Here is a 14,388-nt window from a genome sequence, read left to right on the forward strand (position 1 = left end):
GGGACAGCATGTTTCTTAGGTCTGAAGCTGCAGGGCCAGGCTCCCCTTGGTGCCCCTGTGTCCTGGGCCTGCTTTGCCCTGAGTCTGTTTGCCTGGCAGAGCAGGGGGGCCTGGGGTTTCCTCCGGCCTTCAGCACCGGCCTCCTCCGGGCCCCCTCTGCAGAGCCCAGAGCCACCCGGGACCCCCCCGCCCCCGCCTCTGCCACTGGGCCAGTTAGTTTTTCTTGAGACAGGACGTGTGATCCTTTCCAGCCCACCTCCGCTCAGTGGGGAAGAACCCAGAGTCCCACCCGCTTATCAGATCACCTCTGCATGCTCTCCAGAAAAGGAAGCACAGCAGTTCCTGATAATTCTCAGCAATCTCTTACCCCATCTGCAGCCCTAAGGATTAGAATTATGGGAAGCCACAAGTCAAATCACATCTTTGTGACTTTATGCTTCACTCTAATGGTTGTTATTGTGTGTGAAAGGTGAAGTAAAGGTTGTTTTAAACCTTTTTTTTTTTTTTTGGCGGTACGTGGGCCTCTCACTGCTGTGGCCTCTCCCGTTGCAGAGCACAGGCTCTGGACCTGCAGGCCCAGCGGCCATGGCTCACGGGCCCAGCCGCTTCGCAGCATGTGGGATCCTCCTGGACCGGGGCACAAACCCGTGTCCCCTGCATCGGCAGGCGGACTCCCAACCACTGCGCCACCAGGGAAGCCCTAAACTAAGACTTTTGATCAGGCCAGGTTTTAATTTCTTCCTTGAAAGGAGCAAGCACAGCCCTCGCTGGCTCCCCACCTCGCACCCAGCAGCCTCTGTGTGCCGTTTCACGCCACGTTTCCAAAGTGTGCCGTGGTTCTAGACACCCGTGTCCAGCTGCCTGCCTGACCTCTTCATTTGGAGGAGGAGGATTCCCACGAAGAAGCAAGACCAGGATGGGGCTCTGGCCTCTCCCCTCTGATTCCTGCTGTCTCTCCCAGCCCATTAGCAACACTGTTGATGGCTCATAAGAGCACTGGGAGGCGGTACCGCTGGCAGGGCTGCTGTTCCTGTGTGCCCACCACTTAGCATCCTTCTGGACAAGTGACCTCTAGTGCCTCAGTTTTCTCGTCTGTAAATTGGGGCTAAGAATAGTATTCACCATGTTGAACTGTTGCAAGGATGGAGTGAGTGCACATATAGAAAACATCTGCAATAGTAATTGGCGCCTAGGAAGTACTTGCAGAGTTTCAGCTGCAGTGTTGCACCCGCACGAAGCAGTTGAAGACCCAGTATCTGTGGAGAGACTTGCCGGCTCCCGAGAGGAAGGGATGAGATCGCATGGGAAATCGGGCCTTCCGGGGGCCATCCACTCCTGGGTTGGGTGTTGGAGCGTGTGCCTTCGTGCAGGGGCAGAGCCAGCACTCCTGGGCGCAGGGACGTGGGGCCGAGCTGGGCGGGAGCGGAGGGAGGTGGTGCTGGAGGAGGCCAGCAGGGGGACCGGCAGCTGGGCTGTGCGGCACGCTTGGCTCCGTGTCCTGGCAGCAGCTGTGGAATAGGGCGGGCTGTGAACAGAAGTGAGATTCTGGTTCCCTGGGTGGGAGCTGGTTCCCCAGTGCCGGGTGGGGGGGGACTAGCTTGGGGTCGGGGCGTGGGAGTGGCCGGCCTGTACGCACAAGTTGTGATCCGGTTGGGAGGGTTGGAATTCTGGGAGCTGGGAGGGGCCTGGGCCTCCACGGGGTGGGGCAGCACAAGAGCCCAGGGGCCCATGGCTCGCCCCCCCAATGGAACCCTTAGGGTGCTGGTCTGCTGCTGCCCGTCTGAGCCCCCAGCCCAGCGGCCATTGGCCCAGCTGCACCTGCTGCAGCCCTTGGAGGGTGGTGTGATGGGAGGTGGCGCAGTGAGCCTTTTACGGCCTGAAGTCTTTTCTTGATAGACTTATCAGATGCCCCAAAGAAAAACACCTCTTTAACCAAATACATAATTTTCCTATTTGTAGTTAACTGCCTGTAATTGGCTGTTCAGCCAGCTCGGCCATCTTGGCCTTGGGAATGTTCCATGTTCCTTTGGAGGAATTTGGAAATCCGGATGCACCACGCAGGGTTAACAAGGGGGCCAGCCCTGGGGTGGTCAGGGGGCGCAGGGGCTTGGAGGGCCTTGGAGGAGGGAGGCTGGGGAGGGCGGTCCCGGGCGAGGTGCGCACCCGGCTCGCCTGACCCTGTTTGATGGTAGCTCACTCATGAAAACACCCATGACACACCCAGGTGACCTCACCTGTCAGGCCGTCAGGGCAGCTGAGTCATGATGCTGTAAACTGTATCCCCAAGGGAAGGTTTGTAGCTGTGGTTATGACTTCTCCCTGTTAAAATTAGTCTGGAGGGGAGAGTGAGGTGTGCTGAGTTTATAGCTTGTCTATCACAGGCTTCCTGCCCCCCAGCAGGCCTTTCTCCTGTGATGGCAGTGCTCTCCACGTGTGGTTTTAAGCGGGATCCGAGCTCATGGAAGTGGGAGAGGTGGGACGGTGCTTGCGGCCTGGAGAGGACAGTGGTTTCCTTGGTCGGGCAGTGGTCTTGGGACCTGGTTTGCCGCTTTGCTGTTCTGGCGTTCTTAGTGTAGGGTGATGGATACTGCAGGCGGAGCCCTACAGCATCACGAGGAGCACCCCGCCCCCTGCAGCTGGCGGGGAAGGTACCTCGGCGGGGCTGGCCGCACGCAGGTGTGAGCAGTTTGCAAAGGGCAGTGACTTTTGTTTCGCTGGGGGCAGGTGTGCACAAGGTGGACGACAGCGGCGTGGAGGGGAGGGCTGCTGCTGAGGGGCCGCCTCCTGGCTGGCTGCAGACACGGGCAGTCCTCCCGCGGGTTAGGGGGCTGAGGGGCCGCGGGAGTCTCCTGGCTGGCTGCAGACACGGGCAGTCCTCCTGCGGGTTAGGGGCCCAGGGCGGGGGCAGGTTAATGCAGGTTATTGTGTCCATTGGGCCTCAGTGGGGAAGCGCTTGCTGTTCAGCTGTAACTTATTGGGCTTATATTTGCCTTACTCTGGAGAGGATTTAAGATGGCTTAGGTAGAGAATGTACTTCAAAGGCGTTTTTTCCAGATGCAGCAAGGTGTCTGTAGCCCTGCGTGCTCGTGCCTCACTCTGCCTTGGTCTGTTTGCAGGGAGCGCACAGGGCTCCCCGCCGGGAAGCTTCCCGGGGGCACAGAGGGGCATTTGCTGTAAGCCACCGTTGTTCCTCCTTGTCTGTTCCCAAGTCCCATCTTTCTGTCAGGGAGCTGGAAGCAGAGGGACTGTGAGCTCAGACTCCCACCTCGCCGGGGGCTGGGAAGGGGGCACAGGTGGAGGTGTTAGGGCCCTAGCCCAGGGGCTGCCAAAGGGCTGGAGCCAGGCCTGTCTCCCTTGTGCCTTTGAGGCAGCTCTCTCTCAGGAGATGCCCAGAAGGGGGGCCCGAAGTGCCCCCCACGGCCCTCCCTCCATGTGACCCCCTCACGCCCTCCCTCCCCGCTGCCCCTTCCGGCTGACAGCCCTCATATGTGTCCTGAGAAGCGGTGTCTTGTGGACTCCCTGCTTGTGGACTGACGTCAGAGGGTGAAAAGCCCCCTCACTGGTTCTAGAAGCGTTGCTAAAACTCCTGATGGAGCGTCTTCAGGGACTGTTTGGGGAAGACTAAACACCCTCATGTTTGCACACATCCTGGGCTCCCTCGGGTGGGCCTCAGGAAGTGTGTACAAACCTGTGCGTTCAGTTGCTCCTTCCTCTGTCTCTTGAGCGTTTGGTACCAGCCTCTGTCATGGGCCTTCAGTGTGCATCCTGTCCCTGCCTCTCGCTTTCCCCCTCGCCTGCTGGCCTTGTTTCTGGGGGCGTGCAGGTCCTCGGGAAACACCTTCAGTGAACGTGGGCACAGATGTGCACCGCAGGACATGCAGACGCGCAGGAGTTTAAAGACCAGCTGCTCGGATGGGATTTATACCCTGGGAGTGTGTGTCCAGTCCTCTGAGTTGGGTCCCTCTGCGGAAAAATGGGACACGCTGTGGTCTGGGCTGAGCACAGGGCCTGTCAGCCTGGAGGGGGCACTCAGCGATGCTTCAGGTGAAGGTTGAACAGCTGTGGGTGACTGCCGGTATTGCAGCCCAGGCAGGGACCGGCCGTGGCGCGAGGCTGTGGCCCTCAGCTCAGAGTGATAAGTGGGGTCGTGACCCAGGAGGGCCTGTTGAGATTTTGGGTGTCGGGTGTGGTCCCAGCGGCTGCTGTTGCAGAAGCTCTCGGGCCGAGGCCCCGGGGTGAAGGCAGGGACTCGCGCTTCCTTCTCCCTCGCTGGAGACGGTGAAACGCGGGCGGTGGAGGGAGCCGGCCTGGGCGGTGGAAGGAACCCTGCTGGGGAGCCGCGCTGACCCTGAGCCCCACTCAGCTCCGTTTCTGGTTCTTCTCAGGCCTTTCCAGTCACGCGTTCTCCGGAGTTGGCCTTGCTGGGGGCCGGTGCGTGGGGTGAACGCCCAGGAGACACACGGTGGAGTGGACACTTGCTTTCTCCCGTGTGAGGCCCCGTGGGGACACAGCGGAGTCCCTGGGCTGGGGAGGGGGCAGCGTCCAGGAGGACCTGCCAGAGGGAGCGAGAAGCTTTCTGCATCTCAGCCTCTTTGCAGAACTGAGCCGGACAGGGGCCAATTTGGTATATTGGATTAGGTTTTTATCCCCCAGGAGAGAGACCAAATAAACAGAGTAGAGTTACTTTGGGCCACTGGCCAAACGGGAAATATTTTGGGTCTGGTGACCTTTTTCTTCGGGTCACTATTCACTGTAGAAGGTTTTGACCCGTATTCCATTTCAGAATAGGAAGAACGGCTTATTTTTCAGAGTGGCAAATAAGGAAAAGAATGAAAGTATCTCGGAGTCTCTGTTTCCAGAGGCTCCCCCGGGAGGAATATTTTTATAGACACCAGACGTCCTCACCAGCCCTGGCCAACTTTCCATCCCGGGATGATGGGGTATGCCGTGAGCTGGCTGGCGCCTGCTGGGCCCCTCCGCTCGCCTCTAAAGCCAGCACCTGCCCCTCTTGTCGCTGCGGCCAGCCGGCCTCGTTGGGGCCCGTGCTGCGTGCCTCTCAGCTCCCCCTGTGACTGCGAGCTCTCCTGGGATCTTCGCAGATCACAAACCTCAACACGATTGAACTGCAGAAGGTCACTGTCATCCCTGAATCTCAGGGTACAGCAAGTGCTTATATAGCTGCTGTCAAAAGCCGGGGAAGCAGTGTGACCTCAGCCCTTGTTAAGGCAAGGCTGTGCTGTGAAGACCACACAGACGTCCCACGGCTGACTCACTCAACCTTGGTAACGGGCACAGGGTCCATGCAGCACGTGTGTGACGTGTACAGTGGAGGCTCTGCCTCGTGTAGACGTGCGCGTGGCTGGCACGGACTGTGGTGCTGGACCACCAGGCACCGTCCGCCTGCACCCTGACTTCACGTAGCCGTCGGGGTTGGAACTGCTCGGCATCTCGGGTCTCGACTGGGGGGCAAGTCCGGGTCTGCGTGGCCCTCCCTCTTCTGTGCCTTTAAGCTACGGAGCGGTCGTCATGGAAGAATCCCTATAGCTGTGCGGTGAGGGGACTGAAGCCCCTTTGCTGCCCTTTGCCCCGTGGCCCCGGGGTCCCCCTAAAAGTGTAGGAAGAGTTGGGAGCAACGTTGACCTGGGATTTCTGGAGAAGCTGAGACCTTGTAGGCTTCCTTGTTTGTGTTCCATGCTGCCTGCGTCTCCCGTGTGTCCCTGGGCACTGGACGGGAAGCGGGGGGTGGGGGTGGGGGGAAGCCCAGAACTTGGGGGCGGGGGCAGCTCCTGTGACCTTAGACACCGGCCTGCTTGGAGGGGCTGCTGCTGGCTCCCCACGGGGAGAAGCGCCAAGTGCCCCCAGCTTTTCTCAGCGTAGAGGCCCTTGACGTCCTTGGGGGTCCTAGGCTCGCCACCCTTGGCCCCCCCCAGAAGGCTCTGCATACAGCTCAGGACGTGCAGGGTCGTTTGGTGGTGAGGTTGTGGAGTTCGGATGTAGCAAGCTGTAAAGGAGCAGAGCTCAGGTGGTTGGGTGGTTTACCGATGATCCCCTGTACCTGCAGCCTGGCCAGAAACGCCTGCTGGCCGCCCGGCGCTGGTTCCACGCGGAGCCGGACCCAGGTCCCCTGCACCAGGCCTGCCCCGCTGGACTGGGCGGAGGCCGTCTGAACTTGTGCAGACCCTGTTCTGCCACCTCTCATTCTGGCCTCATCCAGCTTGTGCCACTTCCAGGCGGCCAGACAAACAGTAACCCTGGAGCCTTAGGCGGGAAAGAGACGAGTGCAGGCCCCAGACCTGTGGCCGCTTGCTCAGGCTCAAAGGCATAGCCGCCTCCACAGGGAAGGAGGTCGTCTGTTGCGTACAGCCTGGGCCTTGGGCGATGAGGGGTGAAGTTGGCCACTCTGGAGGGCGAGGAAGGCGAGAGCAGAGGGACAGCAGAGGGGAGATGTGAGGGCGGGGTACCAGGAAGGCTGAGCCGAGACAATGTCCGAGGTGCCCCTCAGTCTGGCTACGCCTTGTGCTGGGGACAGAGGAGCAAGGGGCCTGGAAAGTCAGCGGGAGCGGGGGGAGTGAGTGATGCCCCCAGTGGGGGCAGTACAGCCTAGGGAGGGAGGAGGGGCCACAGGCTAAAGGGAACTGTGTCACTGGTCACAGGTTGCATGGGATGTGGCACACCTGTAGATTCTTCTTGTCGAGACAGGTGAGCATGCATATCGGGCTGTTACGAGTTCACAGAGCCCTCCTCCAGCTCCGTTCAGGACAGACGGCCAGGTTTCAGAACTTTGAGGAGGCCCCGGCATGGGGGCACCTGGGAGGCCAGGAGGGGCTGGTGTCTCTGTCGCTGTCGTCCGGCACCCCGGCCTCCTGGCCCCGTTTCTCCTTTGAGGGTGGGGGAAGGGCTGCACCATGTCTGGCTCCTCCAAGCCGCCACCGTCTCTGACCTGGAGCCCGACGATTGTGGCTTCTTGTCCTGCTTCCAGAGGAGCTTCGTGGCCGTCCTCACATTTGCTCCAGGCTCCTTGAAGCCCCACGGCCCACCTGGGTGAACTCCGAGCTCTTGCCCTCCCAGCCCTGCGCGCCCCCGGTCTGCCTTGGGGCTCTGGACAGCACGCCTGACCCCCTCCCAGGCCTGCCCGCTGGGCTGTGCCGTCCACACGTGGGTGTCCCCATGGAGGGGAAGGGCGGGTCACGGTGGAGGGAGCGAACCCACCTGCTCTTGCTGGAAGCCCCGTGCCCGGTGGCTGCTGGGGGGCAGGCAGCGCGGACACAGGATACCGCGTGGTCTAGGCCAGGGCGCCTCCCCTCAAGGCACCTGAAAGTGGGGGTGGGAGGGTCAGAGGGAAACCCTCACCTAGACGTCCAGTTGCCCGCCCTGCTTTCCGCTCTCCCACTCTCCAGCACCTGTTTACACACCTCCTTGCTGGTCATCCTAGTGGTAGGGCAGGTACTGTGCAGGAGGCAGGGTTGTGGGTCAGCGGCTCGGGACCTTCCTTGACAGAGAGAGGCTGCACTTGGTTCTGCTAACTGAGTAGGACCCTCAACCTAAATTGTTTTACTAATAAATATTTATCTTTCCTAGTGACCATTCTGGGTAAAAATCCTCAGAAAACTGACGGCATCGTCATTATTAGATTACTTTTTAATTCTTCTGGGCCATTCAAACCAAACTTAAATTCTCAGTTAGCCGGTTCCCGGTTGTTTTGGTGATTTGTGTTCTTTAGGACTAAGTACCTGAACAGCGCATCCTCTGCAATGGAGCCGAACAAAGGGTTCCATTCGCCAGGGAGTTTTCAGCACAGTCTTCTCCGAATGTGATCAGAGGTGCCCGTCCTCCTTCACAGCCCTGAAGCAGCAGCATTATTCCGCATCACTGCATTATTCTGCATGACGCATCGTGGCATTATTGCATCCCCCGAACTGTGTGTTGGTGTGGCCGCCACCTCCAGGTGTGGGATCTGCAGGCAGAATGTCTGAGTCACAGCTGTTACCAGCGGCTTGGCATCCACATCTCTGCACCGTTTCCTGCCGTCGAGTTCAGAAGCTCAGCTCGTTTCCGGAGCGTTTTGAGCTAACTCGTGGGATGCTGAGACTCTTGAGGCTGCCCTGCTCTGTCTCGGAGGGAGCATGGCATCTGAGGAGCCAGGATGTGGGGGTCCAGGTCTGTGGGACCCCGGCTGAGTCTTCTGTCCCACCCCTTTTGCAGCCACTCCCTGAGCCACCTGCTTCGGGGGAGCCTTTCGCGTCCCCTGGTGATGCCTTCGTCCCCTGTGCTGTGGCCGCCGTTGTGAGTTTGCATCCAGTTCCTGCTGAGTTTTAAGCTCACAGGCCCCCCGGGGGAAGTCAGGGTCAGTAACTTCTGGAGCCAGTCGTGGGAATTGGCCACAGAGCTGTGCCGCGCGCCCACCCGACTTGGCCACGGGGGTGCTGACCGGCAGGGGTCCCTGGGCGTCGTGTTAGCCCGCCCTCCCCTGGCTGCTTGCATTTGGCCGCCCAGGCGACCTACCTGTCTGTCAAGAAATTAAGTTTAAATCGCAGTTAAGCTGGAACGCTCCTTGTTCACTTTCACCCCAACGGTCATCTTAAAATCTCTCCTTTTAATTAACTCCATTTTCCCTGCCAGGGTGGTTTGCAGACAGAGTACCTGTCAGGGGCCCAGGAAGGGAAGCAGGGGCGCGGGGCGCGGGGCCCGGGGCGCGGTGGCTTTTGCTCCCGTCCGGTTACTGCTGTTCCTTCTTTCTTTCTTTGTAAACCTGCTTCTTTGGCAGCTTTCACTTCTCATGTAGGCTAGTCCCAAGCTAATATTTATCCTGCGAAGTATCTTAAAAATGCTGGAGGGCGAGTTATTTTCTGAGAGCTTTATCAATCTTTGAAAGAGAGTCATTGTTACATTGATAAACTGAGGCACTGCCTACAATGGCCAGATTGTGTTTGAACTTGCAACCTTTAACGCAACAGTTAGTTTTTGTTAACAGATGGAATAGTGTTGGCTCTTCTTGTAAAGAGGTCTTTATCCTTGTGTTTTTTGTTTGTTACTGGCGTGCACTGGGAGAGGGGAGACCTGGCACAGGGGAGCTGGTTTTGTAATACATTCGGGTGTTACTCATTTTATGATTGGCAGGCTTTTTAGGAATGTGGACTTTCGTACTCGGAGCACTCACTTTTTATGAATTGTCCCTTTAAAAGTGGAGGTGCCTCCTTCCAATGGGAATACTGGCCTCGCCATGCAGTCTTCAAAGACGTGACAGCGCGCAGGGAAGGAAGAGTGATATAAATAACAAGAATGTGCAGTAGGCGGTATTATTTGTGAGTGGTCACCAGGTTTCAGGTCTAAAGGAAAGCACACTGAGAGTGAACTTAAATAAAGAGCTTTCCTGAGGGTGTTATTTGTCAGTAAAAGGAACCACTTCTGGGTCTTCTCCAGAGCCCGTTTCCCCTACCTGGCAGCCCCGCTCGACTCTGGACTGGGTGGACTGGAGGCGGGGTGCTTCCTGGGGACAGGACGGTGCCAGGGGGCCCATATCCACGCCCCCGCCCGGTGGTCCAGGAGCGAGTGTTGGGTGCAGGCTCAAGCGAGCAGAGGTGAGTCCGGAAGTGGGTCCTGCAGCTTGGGCACAGGGACAGACGTGGGGACTCGAGCGTGGCTGGTGGGGGGGTGGGTGGATAAAGTCTGGAGACGGAGGTCCGGAAGGGAGTTTAAAACGTAGTTACTGGGGGCTGGGAGCCCGGTGAGGGCGCGGGGCCGGGCCGGTGTGGGCAGAGGGGACTCAGGTGGGCTGCCCTGGGGACCAGAGGTGCCGCCCGTGGTGCCCTGCCCTGTGGAGGTCTCAGTCAGCACCGAGCACTTCCTCCTGGTCAGGCGACTCGCTGTTCCTCTTTTGTCTCTTGTCGTTCTGTCTGCCTCTGTCCCTCCCTCCTGACTCACCCCCTGAGCTGCACACGGAGCTGCCGTGGCCTGAGGGGGGTCGGGAGGCAGTGTGTGTCCTGGGTCTTCCTGCTGCCTCCCCGCGGTCACACGGGTTCATCCCTGCCCATGCCCCAGCGTCCCTGTGGGTTCAGCATCCACGTTTAAACCACTGATGGTTGGCCGAATTGTTTGGGGGATGCACGGAGCTTCTACAGGGGAAAATGTGATTTCTTGCTCACATAACTCTCCAGGTCATCTTCTAGGTGTCTCTCAAGCACTATACATCTCCTGAACTTTTTCTTCTCCCCCAGTGGAAACTCTGTACCTCTTAAATCAACCAATCTACCTATCTATCTATCTATTTATTTACCTATGGAGGGATTCCAGCTTTTCATTTTTCCCCTTTTACACAAAACAAAGTAGAAGAGATAAAGTAGGATTAAAACTGCAAAAGTAGTTAATTGGTAGAACACATATACACAGAAAAAATCCGGATAGGAAGACAAGCTTATTTACAATGAGGAAGCACGTGCCTTGCGTTTATGTTTAATACATCTGGAAAGTCATCGTAAGCAGTAAGGTCCTGTGGTTAGTGCTGTGTGTTCTTAAATTTAACTCCTGTTTCTAGAGGTTGAAACACAGGTTCTGGTATGAGGATGCTCTGCTGGGCTGACCTGAGGGAGGGGTGTGTGTGGGAGTCCAGGGTGCAGCGTAACTGATTCGTGGATGGGAAGTGAGTGCTGTGTTTAAAAAGCGGTGACTTAAGAGCATTATCTTTCGTTTTCGGTAGAGGTAAAATCTACTCTGTTTTGATCCCTCTCGTCTCACAGGCACATGCAGTGACTGTAATACATGTTCAGGTCATGCTGTCATGTGGCGTTTACATAACTAGATACAGTATGTTTATGTATTTGAGGATTCCATTGTGCCCAGGGAGGCTCGATTTTAACTATTTCCCCAGGTTTTAAATACTCTTGTGCTTCCCTCTCATAAACTCTTTTTTTTTTTTTTTTTTTTTTTTTTTTTTTGCGGTACGCAGGCCTCTCACTGTTGTGGCCTCTCCCGTTGCAGAGCACAGGCTCCGGACACGCAGGCTCAGCGGCCATGGCTCACGGGCCCAGCCGCTCCGCGGCATGTGGGATCTTCCCGGACCGGGGCACAAGCCCGTGTCCCCTGCGTCGGCAGGCGGACTCTCAACCACTGCGCCACCAGGGAAGCCCCCCTCATGAACTTGTGTCCAGCTTAGTGGGAAGGTATCACTCTTCGGGCACTATCGGTGGTCATTCTTTGTATTTATGGTCTTACCTGTGGCTTCCTGACCATATTTGCATCCCAGTCACCACTGGATTGTGCCAGCATCAGGCACCCAGGTGGGGAGCCTGGTGGAGCTTGCTCGTCCCCCGGAACGGTAGAAGGAAGCACTTGTAGCCACATTTGGCAGCCCCTGTGTCGATTTGCACTGTGTGGTGTGGGGTATCATTTTGCAGAAGGCAGCATATGTACTTCTGGCCCTGATTGTGTTAGGTGTGCTTGGAACCATCTAGCCCTTGCACCGGTGCTGGCGCTCACCTGGATGGCAGGTGCCTGGGAATTCTGGGCCTCCTTTCGGGCTCAGACTCTATTTCCCGCTGCTGTGTTCTTTTCTGTTTTTTTAAAAATAAATTTATTTATTCATTTGTTTATTCTTGGCTGCATTGGGTCTTCTTTGCTGTGCGCGGGCTTTCTCTAGTTGCGGCGAGTGGGGGCTACTCTTTGTTGTGGTGCGTGGGCTTCTCATTGCGGTGGCTTCTCTTGTTGTGGAGCACGGGCTCTAGGCATGCGGTCTTCAGTAGTTGGAGCACGCGGGCTCAGGAGTTGTGGCACACAGGCTCAGGAGTTGTGGTGCGAGGGCTCTAGAGTGCAGGCTCAGTCCTGTGGTGCACGGGCTTGGTTGTTCCACAGCATGTGGGATCTTCCTGGACCAGGGCTCGAACCCGTATCCCCTGCATTGGCAGGCGGGTTACTAACCACGGTGCCACCGGGGAAGCCCCCACTGCTGTGTGTTGGCTGTGTTCTCAGCTCCGGCAGGAGGCAGCCCCTAGATGGAGGGCAGTGCTTAGTCCTGGGGTGTCAGCACCCATGGTTAATGAATGAGAAAGAAAAGGGGCTTGTTGGTGTTTGCAGCCTTGGGCCTGGGGAGTCTGGTGCCCTCTGGGCTGCAGGCAGGGGAAGATGCTTTGTAACCCCTGGACAAGAAGTAGAGCTCCTCAATCCAAAGTGGACCTGTTTCAGACCTTGCTGCAGGGCTTTTCTGTCTTGCCAGCCACTCTTGGCCTGGAGAGAAAAGAGTTGACCCTGACTCCTTGCTGGTAGTCGAGGCTGACCATGAGTACCCCTGAGTGCAGTGCATTGTGGGCGAATCTGTGATGAACAAAGTAGGCGGTGGTGCAGCTAGGGGCGGGTGTCTGACGTCGGTCCAGTGGGGAGAAGGCTAAATAAAGCAGAGATAAATCTGAGCTCCAAGAGGGGCTATAGGTGTTAGCGAATGAAAAGCCCCGTGGTTGAGATTGGAAGCTGGAGTAGCCACCGAGTGAAGGGTCTGGCCAGGGACACAGGAGGGGGGAATAGCCTCCATGTACCAGAATGTTTGGGAGGCATCTGCTGTGTTCCTGGGTGCGGTTATAGAACAATCTTGAGTCACTTTATTGCTGGTGTCAGATTGGGGAAAGCTTCTGAGATGCTTCTTGGTGATCAGTTTCGAGTCCGTACCAGCTTTCCGTGGACCTGCCAGCAGCTCAGTGAGTCCACAGGTGGCTTTTCAAACCTGCCGCCCCTGCCCCTCCTCTCCCATCCAACCCTCTCAGGCTGCGTGGCGTTGCAAACCTCTCTCTGCACTGTCTAGGCCATCTGAGATTTCATCTTCGTTGTAGAACACTCCTGAATATCATTCCACATATCAAGGTCTTATGTGATGTTTGGATGGGGCAACCGGAAAAATCTGTTACCTTTTTTTAAATTAAAAAATAATTTGGGGTTCTACAGAAGCAATAAGTGTAGATAGATAGAGAGATAAAATGATGAATCACTCAGAATACCTCTGCATCCATGCCTTAAAAAAAAAACTTAACGGGACCATAATGTGTACTTGACTTATAACCTGCTTCTTCCCCCCCCCTCCCCCCACAAGTAAGGTCTTTTATTTCTCACCATTGAAAGTCTGATTTTTTTTTTTTTTTTTGCGGTACGCTGGCCTCTCTCCCATTGCGGAGCACAGGGTCCAGACGCGCAGGCTCAGCGGCCATGGCTCACGGGCCCAGCCGCTCCGCGGCACGTGGGGTCTTCCCAGACCCGGGCACGAACCCGTGTCTACCGCATCGTCAGGCGGACTCTCAACCACTGCACCACCAGGGAAGCCCAAAAGTCTGATTTTTAAACAGATTCTTGGACTGGTGGCTCATATCCAACAGCTCGTTCAACTTTAGCACCTGTCTCATCCCCAGTAGCTTTTCCAGAACTACTACCTTCACCATGTAGCCCCATGAGTTTTCCCAATTCAAACTTGGGCTTCTTTAGATTTTTACTTTCCTAACAAAGACTTGATGGAGTGGATAAACAGATTGGCAGGCCTTTTTCTATGTCTTTTTCAGTGCTGTCTGGAATCAGTTTATCGACCACCTCTTTCAAGTCATTTGTCTGCACCTCTCGGGTCACGATTTCCATCATCATCTTGCGGATCTGGTGGACCTGCTGGTGCCGGGCATAAGAGGTCTTCTGAATCTGATTGTTGCTTTTTTTAGTAAAACCCACACAGAATAGACGAAGCAAATAACCATCGGTAGTCTTGACATCAACATGAGGTTCAATCATGGTCCGCCATTTTTTGACCGTGGAGCACGTTTTGTTACGGGTAAGATAGTGAGATCCATGCCCTGGGAATTAGTCAGGGAGTTTTTGCCCTGAACATCCTCAGTAATAAGCTTGATTTTCTAAATGCAACTTCATCATTCTGCAGATCAGCAAGGCTCACTGCAAGCACACGACCCTTGAGGCCATCAGATGTGATTTTGGTTCCGTGAGTTCTCGTGACTCGTGTTTTCCCAGTATTTCTTATATTGAACATAGCTGGTGCTTTCACATCACACTAATCTTTCTCAGAAAATGGGCCAGCCGCTGTCTTCTCGGCTCCCTCTTGACCGCCTTTCGTGAGGCGCTTGTTCTTTCTGACTGCCGTGGTGCTTGCTGCTCCGAGAGCCAAAAGGGCTATAATCTGCTTTTTTCTACCTAATTTTCAGCACGTTTCCATGTCAACAGGTAATCCCACAATGTGGGTTTTGTGTCAGGATCTGCCTTACTTTATGTGACCAGGTCTTTTTTGGACACTTGCAGGTTTCTCGGTGGTGTAATCAGCATCCCTGTACAGGGCTTTGCTTTCCAGAGAGTTCCAAAGAGCAGAATTGCAGGATCAAAGGGCGTTTACATCTTAAGGCTTTTTATACATACTGAAAG

At 56.1% G+C, this 14,388-nt stretch overlaps 1 protein-coding gene and 1 pseudogene across 2 annotated transcripts in view; one reads left to right on the forward strand and one right to left on the reverse strand.

Moving 5' to 3' along the window:
* SLC45A4 (solute carrier family 45 member 4) overlaps nucleotides 1-14,388 on the forward strand; it is a 72,074-nt gene that overhangs the window by 12,735 nt on the left and 44,951 nt on the right. The gene's annotated exons all lie outside the window — the stretch shown is intronic.
* Nucleotides 13,311-14,017, reverse strand: LOC309835402 (small ribosomal subunit protein eS1-like; annotated as a pseudogene). Its single transcript has one exon. The product of its transcript is annotated as a small ribosomal subunit protein eS1-like (transcript).

The sequence above is a fragment of the Grampus griseus genome, assembly GCF_964374135.1.
Source record: "Grampus griseus genome assembly, chromosome: 17".
Classification (NCBI taxonomy): Eukaryota; Metazoa; Chordata; class Mammalia; order Artiodactyla; family Delphinidae; genus Grampus; species Grampus griseus.